This window comes from Mesoplodon bidens (assembly GCF_964165515.1).
Source record: "Mesoplodon bidens genome assembly, chromosome: 10".
Taxonomy (NCBI): domain Eukaryota; kingdom Metazoa; phylum Chordata; class Mammalia; order Artiodactyla; family Ziphiidae; genus Mesoplodon; species Mesoplodon bidens.
The window spans coordinates 57575957-57602958 of record NC_138172.1 but is presented as its reverse complement, the minus strand read 5'-3'; the positions used below and the strand labels follow the sequence as shown (position 1 = coordinate 57602958).

General features: G+C 46.9%; 1 long non-coding RNA gene across 1 annotated transcript in view; it reads right to left on the bottom strand.

Annotated features, from left to right (window-relative positions):
- Window positions 1-27002, bottom strand: part of LOC308623278 — an 879001-nt gene that overhangs the window by 843219 nt on the left and 8780 nt on the right. Inside the window, exon 2 of the long non-coding RNA XR_014016796.1 lies at window positions 20688-21109. This is a non-coding gene — a long non-coding RNA (uncharacterized lncRNA). The remainder of the gene's footprint in view (window positions 1-20687; window positions 21110-27002) is intronic.

Sequence of the window (27002 nt, the reverse complement as noted above, 5' to 3'; positions counted from 1 at the left end):
CTAGTGGCCTATGACATCATTAACGCTTGCTGGAGTTTAAGCACCGCTTTGACCCAGGCTGCCTTGGATCTGGGGCCTGCCTATTTCTGTGACGAGAAATGGATTGTGTCAAGAATAGGAGATACGGAACAACAGTGTTTCCCTGCCACATTTGAAACTGCAACGCTGTAATTCCAGTGAGGAAAAAAACGTTTCCCTTCAAGCTCTTTTCCAATGGGAGCACAGAGCATTCTCCCTGCACTTTCCCTTTCAGTTTTGTAATTCCCAGGTGCGGTAGAAGGGAGATACATCTGTTGTTCATATTTACACGTTCTAGTGGCTTAAAGAAAGAAGGCCTCCTTTGCCCTTCTTTTGGCATATTGTTCTCCTCAAGTGAACGTGGCTTACAGGTCTCAGAGGTGACGGGCAGTCCTTCGCCTATATCTTAGAATCTAGTGCACAGCCTAGTGGCCTATGACACTATAAACGCTTGCTGGAGTTTAAGCACCGCTTTGACACAGGCTGCCTTGGATCTGGGGCCTGCCTATTTCTGTGACGAGAAATGGATTGGGTTAAGAAGAGAAGATATGGAACAACAGTGTTTCCCTTCCACAGTGGAGCCTGCAATGCTCTAAATCCCAGTGAGGAAATAGTTTCCCTTCAAGCTCTCTTTTCCAAAGGGAACACAGAGCATTCTCCCTGCACTTTCCTTTTGAGTTTTGTACTTCCCAGGTGCGGTAGAAGGGAGATACATCTGTTGTTCATATTTACACGTTCTACTGGCTTAAGGAAAGAAGGTCTCCGTTGCCCTTCTTGTGGCATATAGTTCTCCTGAGCTGAACGTGGCTTACAGGTCCCAGAAGTGATGGGCAGTCCTTCGCTTACATCTTAGAATCTAGTGCACAGCCTAGTGGCCTATGACATCATAAACGCTTGCTGGTCTTTAAGCACCGCTTTGACCCAGGCTGCCTTGGACCAGGGGCCTGCCTATTTCTGTGACGAGAAATGGATTGTGTTAAATAGAGGAGATACGGAACAACAGTGTTTCCCTGCTACATTTGAAACTGCAACGCTGTAATTCCAGTGAGGAAAAAAACGTTTCCCTTCAAGCTCTTTTCCAATGGGAGCACAGAGCATTCTCCCAGCACTTTCCATTTCAGTTTTGTAATTCCCACGTGCGGTAGAAGGGAGATACATCTGTTGTTCATATTTACACGTTCTACTGGCTTAAGGAAAGAAGGTCTCCGTTGCCCTTCTTGTGGCATATAGTTCTCCTGAGCTGAACGTGGCTTACAGGTCCCAGAAGTGATGGGCAGTCCTACGCCTACATCTTAGAATCTAGTGCACAGCCTAGTTGCCTATGACACTATAAACGCTTGCTGGAGTTTAAGCACCGCTTTGACACAGGCTGCCTTGGATCTGGGGCCTGCCTATTTCTGTGACGAGAAATGGATTGTGTTAAGAAGAGAAGATATGGAACAACAGTGTTTCTCTGCCTCAATTGAGCCTGCAATGCTCTAAATCCCAATGAGGAAATAAAGTTTCCCTTCAAGCTCTCTTTTCCACAGGGAACACAGAGCATTCTCCCTGCACTTTCATTTTGAGTGCTGTACTTCCCAGGTGCGGTAGAAGGGAGATACTTTGGCTGTTCACATTTACACGTTCTAGTGGCTTAAGGAAAGAAGGCCTCCATTGCCCTTCTTTTGGCATATAGTTGTCCTCAACTGAAAGTGGCTTACAGGTCCGAGTAGTGTCAGGCAGTCTGTCGTTTACATGTTGCATCCTAGTGCAGAGGCACATGGCCTAAGACACCGAAAAGCTTCCTGCATTTAAAACACCGCTTTGACCCACGCTGCCTTGGACCTGCGGCCTTTCTAACTGTGTGACGAGAAACACAGAGCTTGAGCTCGATGCTGGTCGTCCCATATGTTTTACCTATTCACTAATAATCCTTAGGGAATCTCTTCAAACCCTGTTTTCCAAAGGGACCACAAAGCACTCTCCATTTGCCTTCCTTCGGTCTTTGGGGCTTCCCGGTGCTATAGAATGTAGGTACTTCTGTTGTTCACATTGACACCTTCTAGTGGCTTCCGAAAACGTGAACGTTTTCAGGTCAGTTTTCAAGCCCTATTCTCCACAAGGACCACACAGCTTTCCCCCTGCGCGTCCGAACTGTGTTTTGTACTTCCCAGGTGCGGTAGAAGGGAGATACATCTGCTGTTCACATTTACAGCTTCTAGTGGCGTAAAAAAAGAAGGTCTCCTTTGCCCTTGTTTTGGCATATAGTTCTCCTCAACTGAACGTGGCTTACAGTTCCCAGAAGTGAAGGGCTGTCCTTCGCTTACATCTTAGAATCTAGTGCACAGCCTAGTGGCCTATGACATCATAAACGCTTGCTGGACTTTAAGCACCGCTTTGACCCAGGCTGCCTTGGACCTGGGGCCTGCCTATTTCTTTGACGAGAAATGGATTGGGTTAAGAAGAGGAGATACGGAACAGCAGTGTTTCCCTGCCACAATTGAGCCTGCAACGCTCTAAATCCCAGTGAGGAAATAAAGTTTCCCTTCAAGCTCCCTTTTCCAAAGGGAACACAGAGCGTTCTCCCTGCACTTTCCTTTTGAGTTCGGTACTTCCCAGGTGCGGTAGAAGGGAGATACTTTTGCTGTTCACGTTTACACGTTCTAGTGGCTTAAGGAAAGAAGGCCGCCATTGCCCTTCTTCTGGCATATAGTTGCCCTCAACTGAAAGTGGCTTACAGGTCCGAGTAGTGTCAGGCAGTCTGTCGTTTACATGTTGCATCCTAGTGCAGAGGCACATGGCCTAAGACACCGAAAAGCTTCCTGCATTTAAAGCACCGCTTTGAACCACGCTGCCTTGGACCTGCGGCCTTTCTATCTGTGTGACGAGAAACAGAGAGCTTGAGCTCGATGCTGGTCGTCCCATATGTTTTACCTATTCACTAATAATCCTTAGGGAATCTCTTCAAACCCTGTTTTCCAAAGGGACCACAAAGCACTCTCCCTTTGCCTTCCTTCGGTCTTTGGGGCTTCCCGGTGCTGTAGAATGTAGGTACTTCTCTTGCTCACATTGATACCTTCTAGTGGCTTCCGAAAACGCTGAACGTTTTCAGGTCAGTTTTCAAGCCCTATTATTCACAAGGACCACACAGCTTTCCCCCTGCGCGTCCGAACTGTGTTTTGTACTTCCCAGATGCGGTAGAAGGGAGATACATCTGCTGTTCACATTTACAGCCTCTAGTGCCTTAAGAAAAGAAGGTCTCCATTGCCCTTCTTTTGGCATATTGTTCTCCTCAACTGAACATGGCTTACAGGTCCCAGAAGTGTCGGGCACTCCGTCGCCCTCATCTTAGAATCTAGTGCACAGCCTAGTGGTCTAAGACACTATTAACGCTTGCTGGAGATTAAGCACCGCTTTGACCCAGGCTGCCTTGGACCTGGGGCCTGCCTATTTCTGTGACGAGAAATGGATTGGGTTAAGAAGAGGAGATACGGAACAACAGTGTTTCCCTGCTACATTTGAAACTGCAACGCTGTAATTCCAGTGAGGAAAAAAACGTTTTCCTTCAAGCTCTTTTCCAATAGGAGCACAGAGCATTCTCCCTGCACTTTCCCTTTCACTTTTGTAATTCCCAGGTGCGGTAGAAGGGAGATACATCTGTTGTTCATATTTACACGTTCTACTGGCTTAAGGAAAGAAGGTCTCCGTTGCCCTTCTTGTGGCATATAGTTCTCCTGAGCTGAACGTGGCTTACAGGTCCCAGAAGTGATGGGCAGTCCTTCGCCTACATCTTAGAATCTAGTGCACAGCCTAGTGGCCTATGACACTATAAACGCTTGCTGGAGTTCAAGCACCGCTTTGACACAGGCTGCCTTGGATCTGGGGCCTGCCTATTTCTTTGACGAGAAATGGATTGGGTTAAGAAGAGGAGATACGGAACAGCAGTGTTTCCCTGCCACAATTGAGTCTGCAACGCTCTAAATCCCAGTGAGGAAATAAAGTTTCCCTTCAAGCTCCCTTTTCCAAAGGGAACACAGAGCGTTCTCCCTGAACTTTCCTTTTGAGTTCTGTACTTCCCAGGTGCGGTAGAAGGGAGATACTTTTGCTGTTCACGTTTACACGTTCTAGTGGCTTAAGGAAAGAAGGCCGCCATTGCCCTTCTTCTGGCATATAGTTGCCCTCAACTGAAAGTGGCTTACAGGTCCGAGTAGTGTCAGGCAGTCTGTCGTTTACATGTTGCATCCTAGTGCAGAGGCACATGGCCTAAGACACCGAAAAGCTTCCTGCATTTAAAGCACCGCTTTGACCCACGCTGCCTTGGACCTGCGGCCTTTCGATCTGTGTGACGAGAAACAGAGAGCTTGAGCTCGATCCTAGTCGTCCCATATGTTTTACCTATTCACTATTAATCCTTAGTGAATCCCTTCAAACCCTGTTTTCCAAAGGGACCACAAAGCACTCTCCCTTTGCCTTCCTTCGGTCTTTGGGGCTTCCCGGTGCTGTAGAATGTAGGTACTTCTGTTGTTCACATTGATACCTTCTAGTGTCTTCCGAAAACGCTGAACGTTTTCAGGTCAGTTTTCAAGCCCTATTCTTCACAAGGACCACACAGCTTTCCCCCTGCGCGTCCGAACTGAGTTTTGTACTTCCCAGATGCGGTAGAAGGGAGATACATCTGCTGTTCACATTTACAGCCTCTAGTGGCTTAAGGAAAGAAGGTCTCCGTTGCCCTTCCTGTGGCATATAGTTCTCCTGAGCTGAACGTGGCTTACAGGTCCCAGAAGTGTCGGGCACTCCGTCGCCCTCATCTTAGAATCTAGTGCACAGCCTAGTGGTCTAAGACACTATTAACGCTTGCTGGAGATTAAGCACCGCTTTGACCCAGGCTGCCTTGGACCTGGGGCCTGCCTATTTCTGTGACGAGAAATGGATTGTGTTAAGAAGAGGAGATACGGAACAACAGTGTTTCCCTGCTACATTTGAAACTGCAACGCTCTAAATCCCAGTGAGGAAATAAAGTTTCCCTTCAAGCTCTCTTTTCCAAAGGGAACACAGAGCATTCTCCCTGCACTTTCCTTTTGAGTTCTGTACTTCCCAGGTGCGGTAGAAGGGAGATACTTTTGCTGTTCACGTTTACACGTTCTAGTGGCTTAAGGAAAGAAGGCCGCCATTGCCCTTCTTCTGGCATATAGTTGCCCTCAACTGAAAGTGGCTTACAGGTCCGAGTAGTGTCAGGCAGTCTGTCGTTTACATGTTGCATCCTAGTGCAGAGGCACATGGCCTAAGACACCGAAAAGCTTCCTGCATTTAAAGCACCGCTTTGACCCACGCTGCCTTGGACCTGCGGCCTTTCGATCTGTGTGACGAGAAACAGAGAGCTTGAGCTCGATCCTAGTCGTCCCATATGTTTTACCTATTCACTATTAATCTTTAGTGAATCCCTTCAAACCCTGTTTTCCAAAGGGACCACAAAGCACTCTCCCTTTGCCTTCCTTCGGTCTTTGGGGCTTCCCGGTGCTGTAGAATGTAGGTACTTCTCTTGCTCACATTGATACCTTCTAGTGGCTTCCGAAAACGCTGAACGTTTTCAGGTCAGTTTTCAAGCCCTATTATTCACAAGGACCACACAGCTTTCCCCCTGCGCGTCCGAACTGTGTTTTGTACTTCCCAGATGCGGTAGAAGGGAGATACATCTGCTGTTCACATTTACAGCCTCTAGTGCCTTAAGAAAAGAAGGTCTCCATTGCCCTTCTTTTGGCATATTGTTCTCCTCAACTGAACATGGCTTACAGGTCCCAGAAGTGTCGGGCACTCCGTCGCCCTCATCTTAGAATCTAGTGCACAGCCTAGTGGTCTAAGACACTATTAACGCTTGCTGGAGATTAAGCACCGCTTTGACCCAGGCTGCCTTGGACCTGGGGCCTGCCTATTTCTGTGACGAGAAATGGATTGGGTTAAGAAGAGGAGATACGGAACAGCAGTGTTTCCCTGCCACAATTGAGCCTGCAACGCTCTAAATCCCAGTGAGGAAATAAAGTTTCCCTTCAAGCTCCCTTTTCCAAAGGGAACACAGAGCGTTCTCCCTGCACTTTCCTTTTGAGTTCTGTACTTCCCAGGTGCGGTAGAAGGGAGATACTTTTGCTGTTCACATTTACACATTCTAGTGGCTTAAGGAAAGAAGGCCGCCATTGCCCTTCTTCTGGCATATAGTTGTCCTCAACTGAAAGTGGCTTACAGGTCCGAGTAGTGTCAGGCAGTCTGTCGTTTACATGTTGCATCCTAGTGCAGAGGCACATGGCCTAAGACACCGAAAAGCTTCCTGCATTTAAAGCACCGCTTTGACCCACGCTGCCTTGGACCTGCGGCCTTTCTATCTGTGTGACGAGAAACAGAGAGCTTGAGCTCGATGCTGGTCGTCCCATATGTTTTACCTATTCACTAATAATCCTTAGTGAATCTCTTCAAACCCTGTTTTCCAAAGGGACCACAAAGCACTCTCCCTTTGCCTTCCTTCGGTCTTTGGGGCTTCCCGGTGCTGTAAATGTAGGTACTTCTGTTGTTCACATTGACACCTTCTAGTGGCTTCCGAAAACGCTGAACGTTTTCAGGTCAGTTTTCAAGCCCTATTCTCCACAAGGACCATACAGCTTTCCCGCTGCGCCTTCGTTCTGTGTTTTGTACTTTCCAGGTGCGGTAGAAGGGAGATACAACTGCTGTTCACATTTACAGCTTCTAGTGGCTTAAGAAAAGAAGGTCTCCATTGCCCTTCTTTTGGCATATAGTTCTCCTCAACTGAACATGGCTTACAGGTCCCAGAAGTGTCGGGCACTCCGTCGCCCTCATCTTAGAATCTATTGCACAGTCTAGTGGCCTATGACATCATAAACGCTTGCTGGAGTTTAAGCACCGCTTTGACCCAGGCTGCCTTGGATCTGGGGCCTGCCAATTTCTGTGATGAGAAATGGATTGTGTCAAGAAGAGGAGATACGGAACAACAGTGTTTCCCTGCCACTTTTGAAACTGCAACGCTGTAATTCCAGTGAGGAAAAAAACGTTTCCCTTCAAGCTCTTTTCCAATGGTAGCACAGAGCATTCTCCCTGCACTTTCCCTTTCAGTTTTGTAATTCCCAGGTGCGGTAGAAGGGAGATACATGTGTTGTTCATATTTACACGTTCTAGTGGCTTAAAGAAAGAAGGCCTCCTTTGCCCTTCTTTTCGCATATTGTTCTCCTCAACTGAACGTGGCTTACAGGTCTCAGAGGTGACGGGCAGTCCTTCGCCTATATCTTAGAATCTAGTGCACAGCCTAGTGGCCTATGACACTATAAACGCTTGCTGGAGTTTAAGCACCGCTTTGACACAGGCTGCCTTGGATCTGGGGCCTGCCTATTTCTGTGACGAGAAATGGATTGTGTTAAGAAGAGAAGATATGGAACAACAGTGTTTCCCTTCCACAGTTGAGCCTGCAATGCTCTAAATCCCAGTGAGGAAATAGTTTCCCTTCAAGCTCTCTTTTCCAAAGGGAACACAGAGCATTCTCCCTGCACTTTCCTTTTGAGTTTTGTACTTCCCAGGTGCGGTAGAAGGGAGATACTTTGGCTGTTCACATTTACACGTTCTAGTGGCTTAAGGAAAGAAGGCCTCCATTGCCCTTCTTGTGGCATATAGTTGTCCTCAAGTGAAAGTGGCTTACAGGTCCGAGTAGTGTCAGGCAGTCCGTCGTTTACACGTTGCATCCTAGTGCAGAGGCACATGGCCTAAGACACCGCAAAAGCTTCCTGCATTTAAAGCACCGCTTTGACACACGCTGCCTTGGACCTGCGGACTGCCTATCTGAGTGATGAGAAAAAGAGAGCTTGAGCTCGAGGCTAGTCGTCCCATGTGTTTAACCTATTCAATGACAATCCTTAGTGAATCCCTTCAAACCTGTTTTCCAAAGTGACCACAAAGCACTCTCCCTTTGCCTTCCTTCGGTCTTTGGGGCTTCCCGGTGCTGTAGAAGGTAGATATTTCTGTTGTTCACGTTGACACCTTCTAGTGGCTTCCGAAAACGCTGAACGTTTTCAGGTCAGTTTTCAAGCCCTATTCTCCACAAGGACCACAGAGCATTACCCCTGCACCTTCGTTCTGTGTTTCCTACTTCCCAGGTGCGGTAGAAGGGAGATACATCTGCTGTTCACATTTACAGCTTCTAGTGGCTTAAGAAAAGAAGGTCTCCATTGCCCTTCTTTTGGCATATAGTTCTCCTCAACTGAACGTGGCTTACAGGTCCCAGAAGTGTCGGGCACTCCTTCGCCTACATCTTAGAATCTAGTGCACAGCCTAGTGGCCTATGACATCATAAACGCTTGCTGGAGTTTAAGAACCGCTTTGACACAGGCTGCCTTGGATCTGGGGCCTGCCTATTTCTGTGACAAGAAATGGATTGTGTGAAGAAGAGGAGATATGGAACAACAGTGTTTCCCTTCCACAGTTGAGCCTGCAATGCTCTAAACCCCAGTGAGGAAATAGTTTCCCTTCAAGCTCTCTTTTCCAAAGGGAACACAGAGCATTCTCCCTGCACTTTCCTTTTGAGTTTTGTACTTCCCAGGTGCGGTAGAAGGGAGATACTTTTGCTGTTCACATTTACACGTTCTAGTGGCTTAAGGAAAGAAGGCCTCCATTGCCCTTCTAGTGGCATATAGTTGTCCTCAACTGAAAGTGGCTTACAGGTCCGAGTAGTGTCAGGCAGTCCGTCGTTTACACGTTGCATCCTAGTGCAGAGGCACATGGCCTAAGACACCGCAAAAGCTTCCTGCATTTAAAGCACCGCTTTGACACACGCTGCCTTGGACCTGCGGACTGCCTATCTGTGTGACGAGAAACAGAGAGCTTGAGCTCGATGCTAGTCGTCCCATGTGGTTTATCTATTCACTAACAATCCTTAGTGAATCCTTTCAAACCCCGTTTTCGAAAGGGACCACAAAGCACTCTCCCTTTGCCTTCCTGCGGTCTATGGGGCTTCCCGGTGCTGTAGAAGGTAGATACTTCTGTTGTTCACATTGACACCTTGTAGTGGCTTCCGAAAACGCTGAACGATTTCAGGTCAGTTTTCAAGCCCTATTCTCCACAAGGACCACACAGCTTTCCCCCTGCGCGTCCGAACTGTGTTTTGTACTTCCCAGGTGCGGTAGAAGGGAGATACATCTGCTGTTCACATTTACAGCTTGTAGTGGCTTAAGAAAAGAAATTCTCCCTTGCCCTTCTTTTGGCCTATAGTTCTCCTCAACTGAACGTGGCTTACAGGTCCCAGAAGAGACGGGCAGTCCTTTGCCTACATCTTAGAATCTAGTGCACAGCCTAGTGGCCTATGACATCATAAACGCTTGCTGGAGTTTAAGCACCGCTTTGACCCAGGCTGCCTTGGATCTGGGGCCTGCCTATTTCTGTGACGAGAAATGGATTGTGTTAAGAAGAGAAGATATGGAACAACAGTGTTTCCCTTCCACAGTTGAGCCTGCAATGCTCTAAATCCCAGTGAGGAAATAGTTTCCCTTCAAGCTCTCTTTTCCAAAGGGAACACAGAGCATTCTCCCTGCACTTTCCTTTTGAGTTTTGTACTTCCCAGGTGCGGTAGAAGGGAGATACTTTTGCTGTTCACATTTACACGTTCTAGTGGCTTAAGGAAAGAAGGCCTCCATTGCCCTTCTTGTGGCATATAGTTGTCCTCAACTGAAAGTGGCTTACAGGTCCGAGTAGTGTCAGGCAGTCCGTCGTTTACACGTTGCATCCTAGTGCAGAGGCACATGGCCTAAGACACCGCAAAAGCTTCCTGCATTTAAAGCACCGCTTTGACACACGCTGCCTTGGACCTGCGGACTGCCTATCTGTGTGACGAGAAACAGAGAGCTTGAGCTCGATGCTAGTCGTCCCATGTGGTTTATCTATTCACTAACAATCCTTAGTGAATCCTTTCAAACCCCGTTTTCGAAAGGGACCACAAAGCACTCTCCCTTTGCCTTCCTGCGGTCTATGGGGCTTCCCGGTGCTGTAGAAGGTAGATACTTCTGTTGTTCACATTGACACCTTGTAGTGGCTTCCGAAAACGCTGAACGATTTCAGGTCAGTTTTCAAGCCCTATTCTCCACAAGGACCACACAGCTTTCCCCCTGCGCGTCCGAACTGTGTTTTGTACTTCCCAGGTGCGGTAGAAGGGAGATACATCTGCTGTTCACATTTACAGCTTGTAGTGGCTTAAGAAAAGAAATTCTCCCTTGCCCTTCTTTTGGCCTATAGTTCTCCTCAACTGAACGTGGCTTACAGGTCCCAGAAGAGACGGGCAGTCCTTTGCCTACATCTTAGAATCTAGTGCACAGCCTAGTGGCCTATGACATCATAAACGCTTGCTGGAGTTTAAGCACCGCTTTGACCCAGGCTGCCTTGGATCTGGGGCCTGCCTATTTCTGTGACGAGAAATGGATTGTGTTAAGAAGAGAAGATATGGAACAACAGTGTTTCCCTTCCACAGTTGAGCCTGCAATGCTCTAAATCCCAGTGAGGAAATAGTTTCCCTTCAAGCTCTCTTTTCCAAAGGGAACACAGAGCATTCTCCCTGCACTTTCCTTTTGAGTTTTGTACTTCCCAGGTGCGGTAGAAGGGAGATACTTTTGCTGTTCACATTTACACGTTCTAGTGGCTTAAGGAAAGAAGGCCTCCATTGCCCTTCTTGTGGCATATAGTTGTCCTCAACTGAAAGTGGCTTACAGGTCCGAGTAGTGTCAGGCAGTCCGTCGTTTACACGTTGCATCCTAGTGCAGAGGCACATGGCCTAAGACACCGCAAAAGCTTCCTGCATTTAAAGCACCGCTTTGACACACGCTGCCTTGGACCTGCGGACTGCCTATCTGTGTGACGAGAAACAGAGAGCTTGAGCTCGATGCTAGTCGTCCCATGTGGTTTATCTATTCACTAACAATCCTTAGTGAATCCTTTCAAACCCCGTTTTCGAAAGGGACCACAAAGCACTCTCCCTTTGCCTTCCTGCGGTCTATGGGGCTTCCCGGTGCTGTAGAAGGTAGATACTTCTGTTGTTCACATTGACACCTTGTAGTGGCTTCCGAAAACGCTGAACGATTTCAGGTCAGTTTTCAAGCCCTATTCTCCACAAGGACCACAGAGCATTCCCACTGCACCTTCGTTCTGTGTTTTGTACTTTCCAGGTGCGGTAGAAGGGATACAACTGCTGTTCACATTTACAGCTTCTAGTGGCTTAAGAAAAGAAGGTCTCCATTGCCTTTCTTTTGGCATATAGTTCTCCTCAACTGAAGGTGGCTTCCAAGTCTCAGAAGTGTCGGGCACTCCGTCGCCCTCATCTTGGAATCTAGTGCACAGCCTAGTGGCCTATGACATCATAAATGATTCCTGGACTTTAAGCACTGCTTTGACACAGGCTGCCTTGGACCTGGGTGTTGCCTATTTCTGTGATGAGAAATGGATTGTGTTAAGAAGAGAAGATATGGAACAACAGTGTTTCCCTGCCACAATTGAGCCTGCAAATCTCTAAAACCCAGTGAGGAAAAAAACGTTTCCCTTCAAGCTCTCTTTTCCAAAGGGAACACAGACCATTCTCCCTGCACTTTCCTTTTGAGTTATGTACTTCCCATGTGTGGTAGAAAGGAGATAATTTGGCTGTTCACATTTACACCTTCTAGTGGCTTAAGGAAAGAAGGCCTCCATTGCCCTTCTTTTGGTATATAATTGTTCTCAAGTGAACGTGGCTTATAGGACCCAGAAGTGTCGGGCTATCTGTCGTTTACATGTTTCATCCTAGTGCAGAGGCCCTCGGCCTAAGACACTGTAAACGCTTCCTGCATTTAAAGTACCGCTTTGACACATGCTGCCTTGGAATGCGGCCTGCCTATCTGAGTGATGAGAAAAAGAGAGCTTGAGCTCGAGGCTAGTCGTCCCATGTGTTTAATCTATTCAATGACAATCCTTAGTGAATCCCTTCAAACCCTGTTTTCCAAAGTGACCACAAAGCACTCTCCCTTTGCCTTCCTTCGGTCTTTGGGGCTTCCCGGTGCTGTAGAAGGTAGATATTTCTGTTGTTCACGTTGACACCTTCTAGTGGCTTCCGAAAACGCTGAACGTTTTCAGGTCAGTTTTCAAGCCCTATTCTCCACAAGGACCACAGAGCATTACCCCTGCACCTTCGTTCTGTGTTTTCTACTTCCCAGGTGTGGTAGAAGGGAGATACATCTGCTGTTCACATTTACAGCTTCTAGTGGCTTAAGAAAAGAAGGTCTCCATTGCCCTTCTTTTGGCATATAGTTCTCCTCAACTGAACGTGGCTTACAGGTCCCAGAAGTGTCGGGCACTCCTTCGCCTACATCTTAGAATCTCGTGCACAGCCTAGTGGCCTATGACATCATAAACGCTTGCTGGAGTTTAAGAACCGCTTTGACACAGGCTGCCTTGGACCTGGGGCCTGCCTATTTCTGTGACAAGAAATGGATTGTGTGAAGAAGAGGAGATATGGAACAACAGTGTTTCCCTGCCACAATTGAGCTTGCAACGCTGTAAATTCCAGTGAGGAAAAAAACGTTTCCCTTCAAGCTCTTTTCCAAAGGGTACACAGAGCATTCTCCCTGCACATTCCCTTTGAGTTTTGTACTTCCCAGGTGTGGTAGAAGGGAGATACATCTGCTGTTCACATTTACACGTTCTAGTGGCTTAAGGAAAGAAGGCCTCCATTGCCCTTCTTCTGGCATATAGTTCTCCTCAACTGAACGTGGCATACAGGTCCCAGAAGTGACAGGCAGTCCTTCGCCTACATCTTATAATCTAGTGCACAGCCTAGTGGCCTATGACATCATAAACGCTTGCCGGAGTTTAAGCACCGCTTTGACACAGGCTGGCTTCGATCTGGGGCCTGCCTATTTCTGTGACGAGAAATGGATTGTGTTAAGAAGAGAAGATATGGAACAACAGTGTTGCCGGGCCACAATTGAGCCTGCAACGCTCTAATTCCCAGTGAGGAAAAATAGTTTCCCTTCAAGCTCTCTTTTCCAAAGGGAACACAGCGCATTCTCCCTGCACTTTCCTTTTGAGTTTTGTACTTCCCAGGTGCGGTAGAAGGGAGATAACTTTGCTGTTCACATTTACACGTTCTCGTGGCTTAAGGAAAGAAGGCCACCATTGCCCTTCTTTTGGCATATAGTTGTCCTCAACTGAAAGTGGCTTACAGGTCCCAGTAGTGTCAGGCAGTCCGTCGTTTACATGTTGCATCCTAGTGCAGAGGCACATGGCCTAAGACACCGTAAAAGCTTCCTGCATTTAAAGCACCGCTTGGACCCACGTTGCCTTAGACCTGCGGCCTGCCTACCTGTGTGACGAGAAACAGAGAGCTTGAGCTCGATGCTAGTCGTCCCATGTGGTTTACCTCTTCACTAACAATCCTTAGTGCATCCCTTCAAACCCTGTTTTCCAAAGGGACCACAAAGCACTCTCCCTTTGCCTTCCTTCGGTCTTTGGGGCTTCCCGGTGCTGTACAAGATAGATATTTCTGTTGTTCACATTGACACCTTCTAGTGGCTTCCGAAAACGCTGAACGTTTTTAGGTCAGTTTTCAAGCCCTATTCTCCACAAGGACCACAGAGCATTGCCCCTGCGCCTTCGTTCTGTGTTTTGTACTTCCCAGGTGGGGTAGAAGTGAGATACATCTGCTGTTCACATTTACAGCTTCTAGTGGCTTAAGAAAAGAAGGTCTCCATTGCCCTTCTTTTGGCATATAGTTCTCCTCAACTGAACGTGGCTTACAGGACCCAGAAGTGTCGGGCACTCTGTCACCTACATCTTAGAATCTTGTGCACAGCCTAGTGGTCTATGACATCATAAATGCTTGCTGGAGTTTAAGCACCGCTTTGACCCAGGCTGCCTTGTACCTGGGGCCTGCCTATTTCTGTGACGAGAAATGGATTGTGTTAAGAAGAGAAGATATGGAATAACAGTGTTTCCCCGCCACAATTGAGCCTGCAACGCTGTAAATTCCAGTGAGGAAAAAAACGTTTCCTTTCAAGCTCCTTTGCAAAGGATACACAGAGCATTCCCCTGCACTTTCCCTTTGAGTTTTGTACTTCCCAGGTGCGGTAGAAGGGAGATACATCTGCTGTTCACATTTACACGTTCTAGTGGCTTAAGGAAAGAAGGCCTCCATTGCCCTTCTTCTGGCATATAGTTCTCCTCAACTGAACGTGGCTTACAGGGCCCAGAAGTGATGGGCAGTCCTTCGCCTACATCTTAGAATCTAGTGCACAGCCTAGTTGCCTATGACATCAAAAACGTTTGCTGGAGTTTAAGCACCGCTTTGACACAGGCTGCCTTGGATCTGGGGCCTGCCTATTTCTGTGACGAGAAATGGATTGTGTTAAGAAGAGAAGATATGGAACAACAGTGTTTCCCTTCCACAGTTGAGCCTGCAATGCTCTAAACCCCAGTGAGGAAATAGTTTCCCTTCAAGCTCTCTTTTCCAAAGGGAACACAGAGCATTCTCCCTGCACTTTCCTTTTGAGTTTTGTACTTCCCAGGTGCGGTAGAAGGGAGATACTTTTGCTGTTCACATTTACACGTTCTAGTGGCTTAAGGAAAGAAGGCCTCCATTGCCCTTCTTGTGGCATATAGTTGTCCTCAACTGAAAGTGGCTTACAGGTCCGAGTGGTGTCAGGCAGTCCGCCGTTTACACGTTGCTTCCTAGTGCCGAGGCACATGGCCTAAGACAGCGCAAAAGCTTCCTGCATTTAAAGCACCGCTTTGACACACGCTGCCTTGGACCTGCGGACTGCCTATCTGTGTGACGAGAAACAGAGAGCTTGAGCTCGATGCTAGTCGTCCCATGTGGTTTATCTATTCACTAACAATCCTTAGTGAATCCTTTCAAACCCCGTTTTCGAAAGGGACCACAAAGCACTCTCCCTTTGCCTTCCTGCGGTCTATGGGGCTTCCCGGTGCTGTAGAAGGTAGATACTTCTGTTGTTCACATTGACACCTTGTAGTGGCTTCCGAAAACGCTGAACGATTTCAGGTCAGTTTTCAAGCCCTATTCTCCACAAGGACCACAGAGCATTGCCACTGCGCCTTCGTTCTGTGTTTTGTACTTTCCAGGTGCGGTAGAAGGGATACAACTGCTGTTCACATTTACAGCTTCTAGTGGCTTAAGAAAAGAAGGTCTCCATTGCCTTTCTTTTGGCATATAGTTCTCCTCAACTGAAGGTGGCTTCCAAGTCTCAGAAGTGTCGGGCACTCCGTCGCCCTCATCTTGGAATCTAGTGCACAGCCTAGTGGCCTATGACATCATAAATGATTCCTGGACTTTAAGCACTGCTTTGACACAGGCTGCCTTGGACCTGGGTGTTGCCTATTTCTGTGATGAGAAATGGATTGTGTTAAGAAGAGAAGATATGGAACAACAGTGTTTCCCTGCCACAATTGAGCCTGCAAATCTCTAAAACCCAGTGAGGAAAAAAACGTTTCCCTTCAAGCTCTCTTTTCCAAAGGGAACACAGACCATTCTCCCTGCACTTTCCTTTTGAGTTATGTACTTCCCATGTGTGGTAGAAAGGAGATAATTTGGCTGTTCACATTTACACCTTCTAGTGGCTTAAGGAAAGAAGGCCTCCATTGCCCTTCTTTTGGTATATAATTGTCCTCAAGTGAACGTGGCTTATAGGACCCAGAAGTGTCGGGCTATCTGTCGTTTACATGTTTCATCCTAGTGCAGAGGCCCTCGGCCTAAGACACTGTAAACGCTTCCTGCATTTAAAGTACCGCTTTGACACATGCTGCCTTGGACCTGCGGCCTGCCTATCTGAGTGATGAGAAAAAGAGAGCTTGAGCTCGAGGCTAGTCGTCCTATGTGTTTAACCTATTCAATGACAATCCTTAGTGAATCCCTTCAAACCCTGTTTTCCAAAGTGACCACAAAGCACTCTCCCTTTGCCTTCCTTCGGTCTTTTGGGCTTCCCGGTGCTGTAGAAGGTAGATATTTCTGTTGTTCACGTTGACACCTTCTAGTGGCTTCCGAAAACGCTGAACGTTTTCAGGTCAGTTTTCAAGCCCTATTCTCCACAAGGACCACAGAGCATTACCCCTGCACCTTCGTTCTGTGTTTTCTACTTCCCAGGTGTGGTAGAAGGGAGATACATCTGCTGTTCACATTTACAGCTTCTAGTGGCTTAAGAAAAGAAGGTCTCCATTGCCCTTCTTTTGGCATATAGTTCTCCTCAACTGAACGTGGCTTACAGGTCCCAGAAGTGTCGGGCACTCCTTCGCCTACATCTTAGAATCTCGTGCACAGCCTAGTGGCCTATGACATCATAAACGCTTGCTGGAGTTTAAGAACCGCTTTGACACAGGCTGCCTTGGACCTGGGGCCTGCCTATTTCTGTGACAAGAAATGGATTGTGTGAAGAAGAGGAGATATGGAACAACAGTGTTTCCCTGCCACAATTGAGCTTGCAACGCTGTAAATTCCAGTGAGGAAAAAAACGTTTCCCTTCAAGCTCTTTTCCAAAGGGTACACAGAGCATTCTCCCTGCACATTCCCTTTGAGTTTTGTACTTCCCAGGTGTGGTAGAAGGGAGATACATCTGCTGTTCACATTTACACGTTCTAGTGGCTTAAGGAAAGAAGGCCTCCATTGCCCTTCTTCTGGCATATAGTTCTCCTCAACTGAACGTGGCATACAGGTCCCAGAAGTGTCGGGCAGTCTGTCGTTTACATGTTTCATCCTAGTGCAGAGGCCCTCGGCCTAATACACTGTAAACGCTTCCTGCATTTAAAGCACCACTTTGACACATGCTGCCTTGGACCTGCGGCCTGCCTATCTGTGTGTTGAGAAAAAGAGAGCTTGAGCTCGAGGCTAGTCGTCCCATGTGTTTAACCTATTCAATGACAATCCTTAGTGAATCCCTTCAAACCCTGTTTTCCAAAGGGACCAGAAAGCACTCTCCCTTTGCCTTCCTGCGGTCTTTGGGGCTTCCCGGTGCTCTAGAAGGTATATAGTTCTGTTGTTCACATTGACACCTTCTTGTGGCTTCCGAAAACACTGAACGTTTTCAGGTCAGTTTTCAAGCCCTCTTCTCCAAAAAGGCCACAGAGCATTCCCCCTGCGCCTTCGTTCTATGTTTTGTACTTCCCAGGTGTGGTAGAAGGGAGATACATCTGCTGTTCACCTTTACACCTTCTAGTGTCTTATGGAAAGAAGGCCTCCATTGCCCTTCTTTTGGCATATAGTTCTCCTCAACTGAACGTGGCTTATAGGTCCCAGAAGTGACGGGCAGTCCTATCCCTACATCTTAGAATCTAGTGCACAGAGTAGTGATCTATGACACCATAAATGCTTCCTGGAGTTAAAGCACCGCTTTGACACATGCTGCCTTGGACCTCGGGCTTGCTATTTCTGGGACGACAAATGGATTGTGTTAAGAAGAGAAGATATGGAACATAAGTGTTTCCCTGTCAGAATTGAGCCTGCAAATCTCTAAATCCCAGTGAGGAAAAGAAAGTTTCCCTTAAAACTCTCTTTCCTAAAGGGAACACAATGTATTCTCCCTGTGATTTCCTATCGAGTTTTGTACTTCCCAGGTGCGGTTGAAGGGAGATACATCTGCTGTTTACATTTACACCTTCTAGTGGCTTACGAAAAGAAGGCCTCCATTGCCCTTCCTTTGGCTTACATTTTTCCTCAACTGAACGTGGCGTACACGTCTCACAATTGACGGGCAGGCAATCGCCTACATCTAGGATCCTAATGAAGTACAAAGCCACTAGATGGTGTAATTGTGAACAGCAAAGTATCTCCGTTCCAGCGCACCTGGGAAGTACAAAACACAGAACAAATGCGCAGGGGGAATTCTCTGTGGTTCTTGTGGAGTATAGGGCTTGAATACTGACCTGAAAATGTTCAGCATTTTCTTAAGCCAGTAGAGGGTGTCAATGAGAACAACAGAAGTATGTAACATCTACAGCACCGGGAAGCCCAAAGGACCGAAGGAAGGCAATGGGAGGGTGCTTGGTGGTCCTTTTGGAAAACAGGGTTTAAAGGGATTCACTACTGATTGTTAGTGAATAGGTAAACCACATGGGACGACTAGCCTCCAGCTCAAGCTCTCTGTTTCTCGTGACACAGATAGGCAGGCCGCAGGTCCAAGGCAGCGTGTGTCAAAGCGGTTCTTTAAATGCAGGAAGCGTTTACGGTGTCTTAGGCCATGTGCCTCTGCACTAGGATGCAACATGTAAACGACGGACTGCCTGACACTACTGGGGCCTGTAAGCCACTTTCAGTTGAGGACAACTATATGCCAAAAGAAGGGCAATGGAGGCCTTCTTTCCTTAAGCCACTAGAACGTGTAAATGTGAACAGCAAAAGTATCACACTTCTACCGCACCTGGGAAGTACGAAACTCAAAAGGAAAGTGCAGGGAGAATGCTCTGTGTTCCCTTTGGAAAAGAGAGCTTGAAGGGAAACTATCTTTTCCTCACTGGGATTTAAAGCTTTGCAGGCTCAATTGTGGCAGGGAAACACTGTTGTTCCATATCTTCTCTTCTTAACACAATCCATTTCTCGTCACAGAAATAGGCCATCCCCAGGTCCAAGGCAGCATGTGTCAAAGCGGTGCTTTAACTCCAGGAAGCGTTTATGATGTCATAGGCCACTAGGCTGTGCACTAGATTCTAAGATGTAGACGACGGACTGCCCGACAGTTCTGGGACCTGTAAGCCACGTTCAGTTGAGGACAACTATATGCCAAATGAAGGGCAATGGAGGCCTTCTTTTCTTAAGCCACTAGAAGGTGTAAATGTGAACAGCGGTTGTATCTCCTTTCTACCGCACCTGGACGTACAAAACTCGAAAGTAAATTACAGGAAGAATGCTCTGTGTTCCCTTTAGAAAAGATAGCTTGAAGGGAAACTTTCTTTCCCTCACTGTGATTTAGACCTTTGCAGGCTCAAGTCTGACATGGAAAAACTGGTGTTCCATATTTTCTATCTTAACAAAATCCATTTCTCATCACAGAAATAGGCAAGACCCAGGTCCAAGGCAGCCTGTTTCAAAGTAGTGCTTTAACTCAACGAAGTGTTTATGTTGTCTTAGGCCACTAGGCTTTGCCCTAGGATCCAAGATGTAGCCGATTGACTGCACGTCATTTCTGGGACGTTTAAGCCACGTTCAGTTGAGAATATCTATATGCCAAAAGAAGGGCAATGGAGGACTCCTTTCCATAAGCCACTAGAAGTTGTAAATGAGAACAGCAAAGAATCTCCCTTCTACCGCACCTGGGAAGTACAAAACACAGAACAAAGGCGCAGGGGGAATGCTCTGTGGTCCTTGTGGAGAATAGGGCTTGAAAACTGACCTGATAACGTTCAGCGTTTTCGGAAGCCACTGGAAGGTGTCAATGTGAACAACAGATGTATCTACCTTCTACAGCACCGGGAACCCCAAAAGACCAAAGGAAGGCAAAGGGAGAGTGCTTTGTGGTCCCTTTTGAAAACAGGGTTTGATGGGATTCCATAACGTTTGTTAGTGAATAGGCCAACCACATAGCATGACTGGCCTCGAGCTCACGCCCTCTTTTTGTCTTCACACAGAAAGGCAGGCCACAGGTCCAAGGCAGCGTGTGTCAAAGCAGTGCTTTAACTCCAGGAAGCATTTATGTCTTAGGCCACTAGGCTGAGCTATAGATTCTAAGATGTAGGCGACGGATTGCCCGGCACTTCTGAGACCTGTAAGCCACGTTCGGTTGAGGACAACTATAAGCCAAAAGAAGGGCAATGGAGGCCTTCTTTTCGTAAGCCATTAGAAGGTGTAAATGTGAAAAGCAGATGTATCTCCCTTCTACCGCACCTGGGAAGTACAAAACTCGAAAGGAAATCACAGGGAGAATACTCTGTGTTCCCTTTAGAAAAGAGAACTGGAAGGGAAACTTTCTTTTCCTCACTGGGATTTAGAGCTTTGCAGGCTCAATTCTGACAGGGAAACACTGTTGTTCCATATATTCTCTTCTTAACACAATCCATTTCTCGTCACAGAAATAGGCAAGCCGCAGGTCCAAGGCAGCCTGTGTCAAAGCGGTGCTTGAACTCCAGGTATCGTTTATGTTGTCTTAGGCCATTAGGCTTGGCCCTAGGATCCAAGATGTAGTCGATTGACTGCCCGTCACTTCTTTGACGTGTAAGCCACGTTCAGTTGAGCACAACTATATGCCAAAAGAAGGGTAATGGAGGTCTTCTTTTCATAAGCCACTAGAAGGTGTAAATGTGAATAACAAAGTATCTTCTTTCTACCACACCTGGGAAGTACAAAGCACAGAAGGAAGGCGCTGGGAGAATGCTCTGTGGTGCTCTTGGAAAATAGGGCTTCAAAACTGAACTGAAAAATGTAGCGTTTTCTTACGCCACTAGAAGTTGTCATTGTGAACAACAGAAGTATCTGCCTTCTACAGCACTGGGAAACACAAAAGACCGAAGGGAGGCAAAGGGAGAGTGCTCTCTGGTCCCTTTGGAAAATAGGGTTTGAAGGGATTCAATAACTATTGCTAGTGAATACGCCAGCCATATGGGATGACAGGCCTCGAGCTCATGCACTCTTTTTCTCTTCACCCAGATAGGCAGGCCGCAGGTACAAGGCAGCATGTGTCAAAGGGTGCTTTCACTCCAGGAAGCGTTTGTTATGTCATAGGCCACTAGGCTGTGCATTAGATTCTAAGATGTAGGCGACGGACTGCCAGGGACTTCTGGGACCTCTAAGCCACGTTCAGTTGAGGACAACTATATGCCAAAAAGAAGGGCAATGGGGGCCTTCTTTCCTTAAGCCACAGCAAGGTCTAAATGTGAATAGCAAAAGTATCTCCCTTCTACCGCACCTGGGAAGTACAAAACTCAAAAGGAAAATGCAGAGAGAATGCTCTGTGTTCCCTTTGGAAAAGAGCTTGAAGGGAAACGTTTTTTTCCTCACTGGGATTTAGAGCGTTGCAGGCTCAATTCTGCTCGAGAAACACTGTTGTTCCATATCTTCTCTTCTTAACACAATCCATTTCTCGTCACAGAAATAGGCAGGCCCCTGGTCCAAGGCAGCCTGTGTCAAAGTGGTTCTTTAACTCCAGGAAGCGTTTATGTTGTCTTAGGACACTAGGTTTTGCCCTAGGATCCAAGATGTAGGCAATTGACTGCCCGTCACTTCTGGGACGTGTCAGCCACGTTCAGTTGAGGACAACTATATGCCAAAAGAAGGAAAACGTAGGCCTTCTTTTCTTAAGCCACTAGAAGGTGTAAATGTGCACAGCATATGTATCTCCCTTCTACCGCACCTGGGAAGTACAAAACACAGAAGGAAGGCGCAGGGAGAATGCTCTGTGGTCCTTTTGGAAAATAGGGCTTGAAAACTGACCTGAACACAGTCAGCATTTTCTTAAGCCACTAGAAGGTGTCAATGTGCACAACAGAAGTATCTACCTTCTACAGCACCAGGAAGCCCAAAAGACCAAAGGAAGGCAAAGGGAGAGTGCTTTGTGGTCCCATTGGAAAACAGGGTTTGAATGGATTCACTAAGGATCGTTAGTGAATAGGCCAACCAAATGGGATGTCTGGCCTCGAGCTCACGCCCTCTTTTTCTCTTCACACAGATAGGCAGGCCGCAGGACCAATGCAGCGGTGGTCAAAGCAGTGCTTTAACTCCAGGAAGCATGTATGATGTCATAGGCCATTAGGCTGTGCAGTAGATCCTAAGATGTAGGCGACGGACGGCCCGTCACTTTTGGTTCCTGTAAGCCACGTTCAGTTGAGGACAAATATATGCCAAAAGAAGGGCAATGGACGCCTTCTTTTCTTAAGCCACTAGAAGGTGTAAATGTGAATAGCAGTTGTATCTCCCTTCTAGCGAACCTGGGAAGTACAAAACACAGAACGAAGGCGTAGGGAGAATGGTCTGTGGTCCTTTTGGAAAATAAGGCTTGTAAACTGACCTGAAAACGTTCAGCGTTTTCCTATGCCACTAGAAGTTGTCAATGTGAATAACAGAAGTGTCTACCTTCTACAGCACCTGGGAAGTAAAATACTCAAAAAGAAATCACAGGGAGAATGCTCTGTGTTCCCTTTGGAAAAGAGAGCTTGAAGGGAAGTGTTCTTTTCCTTACTGGGATTTAGAGCATTGCAGGCTCCATTCTGCGTGGTAAACACTGTTGTTCCATATCTTCTCTTCTTAACACAATCCATTTCACGTCACAGAAATAGCCTGGCCCCAAGTCAAAGGCAGCATTTGTCAAAGCGGTGCTTTAACTCCAGGAAGCGTTTATGTTGTCTTAGGCCACTAGGCTTTGCCCTAGGATTCAAGATGTAGGCGACTGACTGCCCGTCACTTCAGGGACGTGTAAGCTATGTTCAGTTGAAGACAACTATATGCCAAAAGAAGGGCAATGGAGGCCTTCTTTCCATAAGCCACTAGAAGGTGTAAATATGAACAGCAAAGAATCTTCCTTCTACTCTAACTGGGAAGTACAAAACCCAGAAGGAAGGCGCAGGGAGAATGCTCTGTGGTCCTTTTGGAAAATAGGGCTTGAAAAATGACGTGAAAAATCTCAGCGTTTTCTCAAGCCACTAGAAGGTGTCAATGTGAACAACAGAAATATCTACCTTCTGCAGCACCTGGAAGCCCAAGAGACGGAAGGAAGGCAAAGGGAAAGTGCTCTGTGGTCCCTTTGGAAAATAGGGTTTGAAGGGATTCAATAACGATTGTTAGTGAATAGGCCAACCACATGGGACGAGTGGCCTCAAACTCATGCCCACTTTTTCTCTTCACACAGATAGGCAGGCCTCACGTACCAAGCAGCATGTGTCAAAGCGGTGCTTTAACTCCAGGAAGCGTTTATGATGTCATAGCCCACTAGGCTGTGCACTAGATTCTAAGATGTAGGCGACGGCCTGTCCGGCACTTCTGGGACCTGTAAGCCACGTTCAGTTGAGGACAACTCTATGCCAAAAAAGGGCAATGGAGGCCTTCTTTTCTTAAGCCACTAGGAGGTGTAAATATGAACAGCAGATGTATCTCCCTTCTACCGCACCTGGGAAGTTCAAAACTAGAAAGGAAATCACAGGGAGAATGCTTTGTGTTCCCTTTAGAAAAGAGAGATTGAAGGGAAACTTTCTTTTCCTCACTGGGATTTAGAGCTTTGCAGGCTCAGTTCTGACAGGGATACACTGTTGTTCCATATCTTCTCTTCTTAACACAATCCATTTCTCGTCACAGAAATAGGCAAGACCGATGTCCAAGGCAGCATGTGTCAAAGCGGTGCTTTAACTCCCGGAAGTGTTTATGTTGTCTTAGGCCACTAGGCTTTGCCCTAGGATCCAAGATGTATGCGATTGACTGCCCGTCACTTCTGGGACCTGTAAGCCACGTTCAGTTGAGGACAACTATATGCCAAAAGAAGGGCAATGTAGGCCTTCTTTCCATAAGCCACTAGAAGGTGTAAATGTGAACAGCAGATGTATCTCCCTTCTACCGCACCTGGGAAGTACAAAACACAGAACAAAGGCGCAGGGAGAATGCTCTGTGGTCCTTTTGGAAAATAGGGTTTGAAAACTGACCTGAAAATGTTCAGCATTTTCTTACCCCACTAGAAGGTGTCAATGTGAACAACAGATGTATCTACCTTCTACAGCACGGGGAAGCCCAAAAGACCGAAGGAAGGCAAAGGGACAGTGCTCTGTTGTCCCTTTAGAAAATAGGTTTTGAAGGATTCACTAATGAATATTAGTGAATAGGCCAACCTCAATGGATGACTGGCCCCATGCTAATGCTCTCTTTTTCTCGTGGCAGAAATAGGCAGTGCCCAGGTCCAAAGCAGCATGTGTCAAAGCGGTGCTTTAAATCCAGGAAGCGTTTATGGTGTCTTAGGCCACGGGCGTCTGCAGTAGTATCCAAGATGTAAACGACGGACTGCCCGACACTTATGGGACCTGTAAGACACGTTCAGTTGAGGACAACTATATGCAAAACAAGGGTAATGAAGACCTTCTTTTATTAAGCCACTAGAAGGTGTCAATGTGAACAACAGATGTATCTCCCTTCTACACCACCTGGGAAGTACAAAACACATAAGGAAGGGACAGGAAGAGTGCTCTGTGGTCCCTTTGGAAAATAGGGCCTGAAGGGAAACTTTCTTTTACTCAGCCTGATTTAGAGATTTGAAGGCTCAATTCTGCCTGCGAAACAGCGTTGTTATACATGTTCACTTTATAACACAATTGCCAGTGTGATGATGTGAGCTTCTCGCAAAGACACTTGGAGGTTGCCATTCCTGGCTGGGTGCTCGTCGTTCAGTAATCTTCAGGAAATGGGCCAAACACACGGGACTTCTAGCCTCAAGCTAACTTTCAGCATTTCTCTGGACAGAAGAAAGCATGCAACAGATACCACAGAGCCTTAGTCCCCGTGGTTCTTGAACTGTCGGAAGCAAACTGTCTTTTGACTCGCCAGTCTGCATGAGGTTTCGAAATGAACTAAAGGACTGCCTGTGTCTTCTGGGAGCTGAGAGCCATCTACCATTGGGAACAACTAGATGCCCAGGAATGGGCAGTGAAGGGATTCATTTTTTAGACACCGTGATTGTGATAGCTTGTAAGCAAACACAGTTGTCCACGTTCCATGCTTTCCATTGTGCAAAGGGTGTCTGCCCTCTTGAGAAATCCTGAGCTGCACTGAAAAATGCAATTAGCCTACCATGGCTTCTGGGAGCGAATCCGTGACCACGGTCTACGTCAAGGCAACTACACTTTAGGTCCAGCTTTCAAACTTTCAGTGTTTCCCTTAACTGAGAGGTATTCTGGAGAAACACTCTCCCTTATGCCTACATAAGCCATCACCTAGATATCCTTACACAAGCATCTCAAATCCCAGCATGACAATGGTTACTAACCTCATGACCACTATGACCACTGGATGTGCAAGGGAGGGTTAGGAGGGACTGGGTAATACACCAGCTGGTCCTGTTGGAAATTGAGGCTTCTTGGAATGTTTCTTTTCCTCATTGGAAAGTGCTGACTCACGGCCGCGGTGTTCCCTGGTAAACACTGTTGTTGCCCATCTTCTCTTTGTGGCACAATGGTCTTTGTGAGGACAAATTACTTTCATGAAAGGACACGTGGCTTTGAATTCTTGCTAACTCCTCATCCTTCAACGTATGTTAGTGAATAAGCCAACCACATGGGATGACTGGCCTCGAGCTAACGCTCTCTTTTTCTCGTCACAGATATCGGCAGGCCCCACGTCTAAGGCAGCGTGTGTCAAAGCGGTGCTTTAAATCCAGGAAGTGATTACGGTGTCTTAGGCCACGGGCCTCTGCAATAGGATCCAAGATGTAAACAACGGACTGCCCGACATTTCTGGGACCTGTAAGCCACATTCAGTTGAGGACAACTATATGACAAAAGAAGGGCAATGTAGGCCTTCTTTTCTTAAGCCACTAGAAGTTGTAAATGTGAACAGCAGTAGTATCTCCCTTCTACAGCACCTGGGAAGAACAGAACTCAAAAATAAAGAGCAGGGAGAATGCTCTGTGTTCCCTTTGGAAAAGAGATCTTGAAGGGAAACTTTCTTTTCCTCACTAGGATTTAGAGAGTTGCAGGCTCAATTCTGCCCGGGAAACACTGTTGTTACATATCTTCTCTTCTAAACACAATCCATTTCTTGTCACAGACATAGACAGGCCCCAGGTCCATGACAGCATGTGTCAAAGTGGTGCTTTAACTCCAGGAAGCATTTACATTGTCTTAGGCCACGGGCCTCTGCAGTAGGATCCAAGATGTAAATGACGGACTACCCAAAACTTCTGGGACCTGTTAGCCATGTTCACTTGAGGACAACCATATGCCAAAAGAAGGGCAATGAAGGCCTTCTTTTCTTGAGCGACTAGAAGGTGTCAATGTGAACAACAGAAGTATCTCCCTTTTACCGCACCTGGGAAGTACAAAACACAGAAGGAAAGCGTAGGGAGAATGCTCTGTAGTCCCTTTTGAAAATAGTTCTTGAAAACTGAACTTAAAACGTGCAGCATTTTCTTAAGCCACTAGAAGGTGTCAATGTGAATAACAGAAGTATCTCCTTTCTACAGCACCTGGGAAGTACAAAAGACAGAAGGAAGGTGCAGAGAGAGTGCTCTGTGGTCCCTTTTGAAAATAGGGTTTGAAGGATTCACTAATGAATGTTAGTGAATAGGCCAACCACATGGGATGACTGGCCTCAAGCTAACACTCTCTTTTTCTCATCACAGAGATAGGCAGGCCCCAGGTCCAAGGCAGCATGTGTCAAAGTGGTGCTTTAAATCCAGGAAGCGTTTACAGTGTCTTAGGCCACGGGCCTCTGCAGTAGGACCCAAGATGTAAACGATGGACTGCCCAACACTTCTGGGACCTGTTAGCCACGTTCAGTTGCGGACAACTATATGCCAAAAGAAGGGCAATGAAGCCTTCTTTTCTTGAGCAACTAGAAGGTGTCTATGTGAACAACAGAAGTATCTCCTTTCTACCGCACCTGGCAAGTAAAAAACACATAAGGAAGGTGCAGGGAGAGTGTTCTCTGGTCCCTTTGGAAAATAGGGCCTGAAGGGAAACTTTTTTACTCACCAGGATTTAGAGAGATGCAGGCTCAATTCTGCCTGTTGAAACAGAGTTGTTACACATATTCACTTCATAACACAATTGCCATTGTGATGACGTGAGCTTCTAGGAAAGACACTTGGAGGTTGCCATTCCTGGCTGGGTGCTCATCCTTCAGTAATCTTCAGGAAATGGGCCAAACACACATGACCTCTAGCCTCAAGCTAAAGTTCAGCATTTCTCCGGACATAAGAAAGCATGCCACAGATACCACAGAGCCTTAGTCCCTGTGGTTCTTGAATTGTAGGAAGCATATCAGCTCTCTTTTGACTCGCCAGTCTGCACGAGGTTCCGAAATGAACTAAAGGACTGCCTGT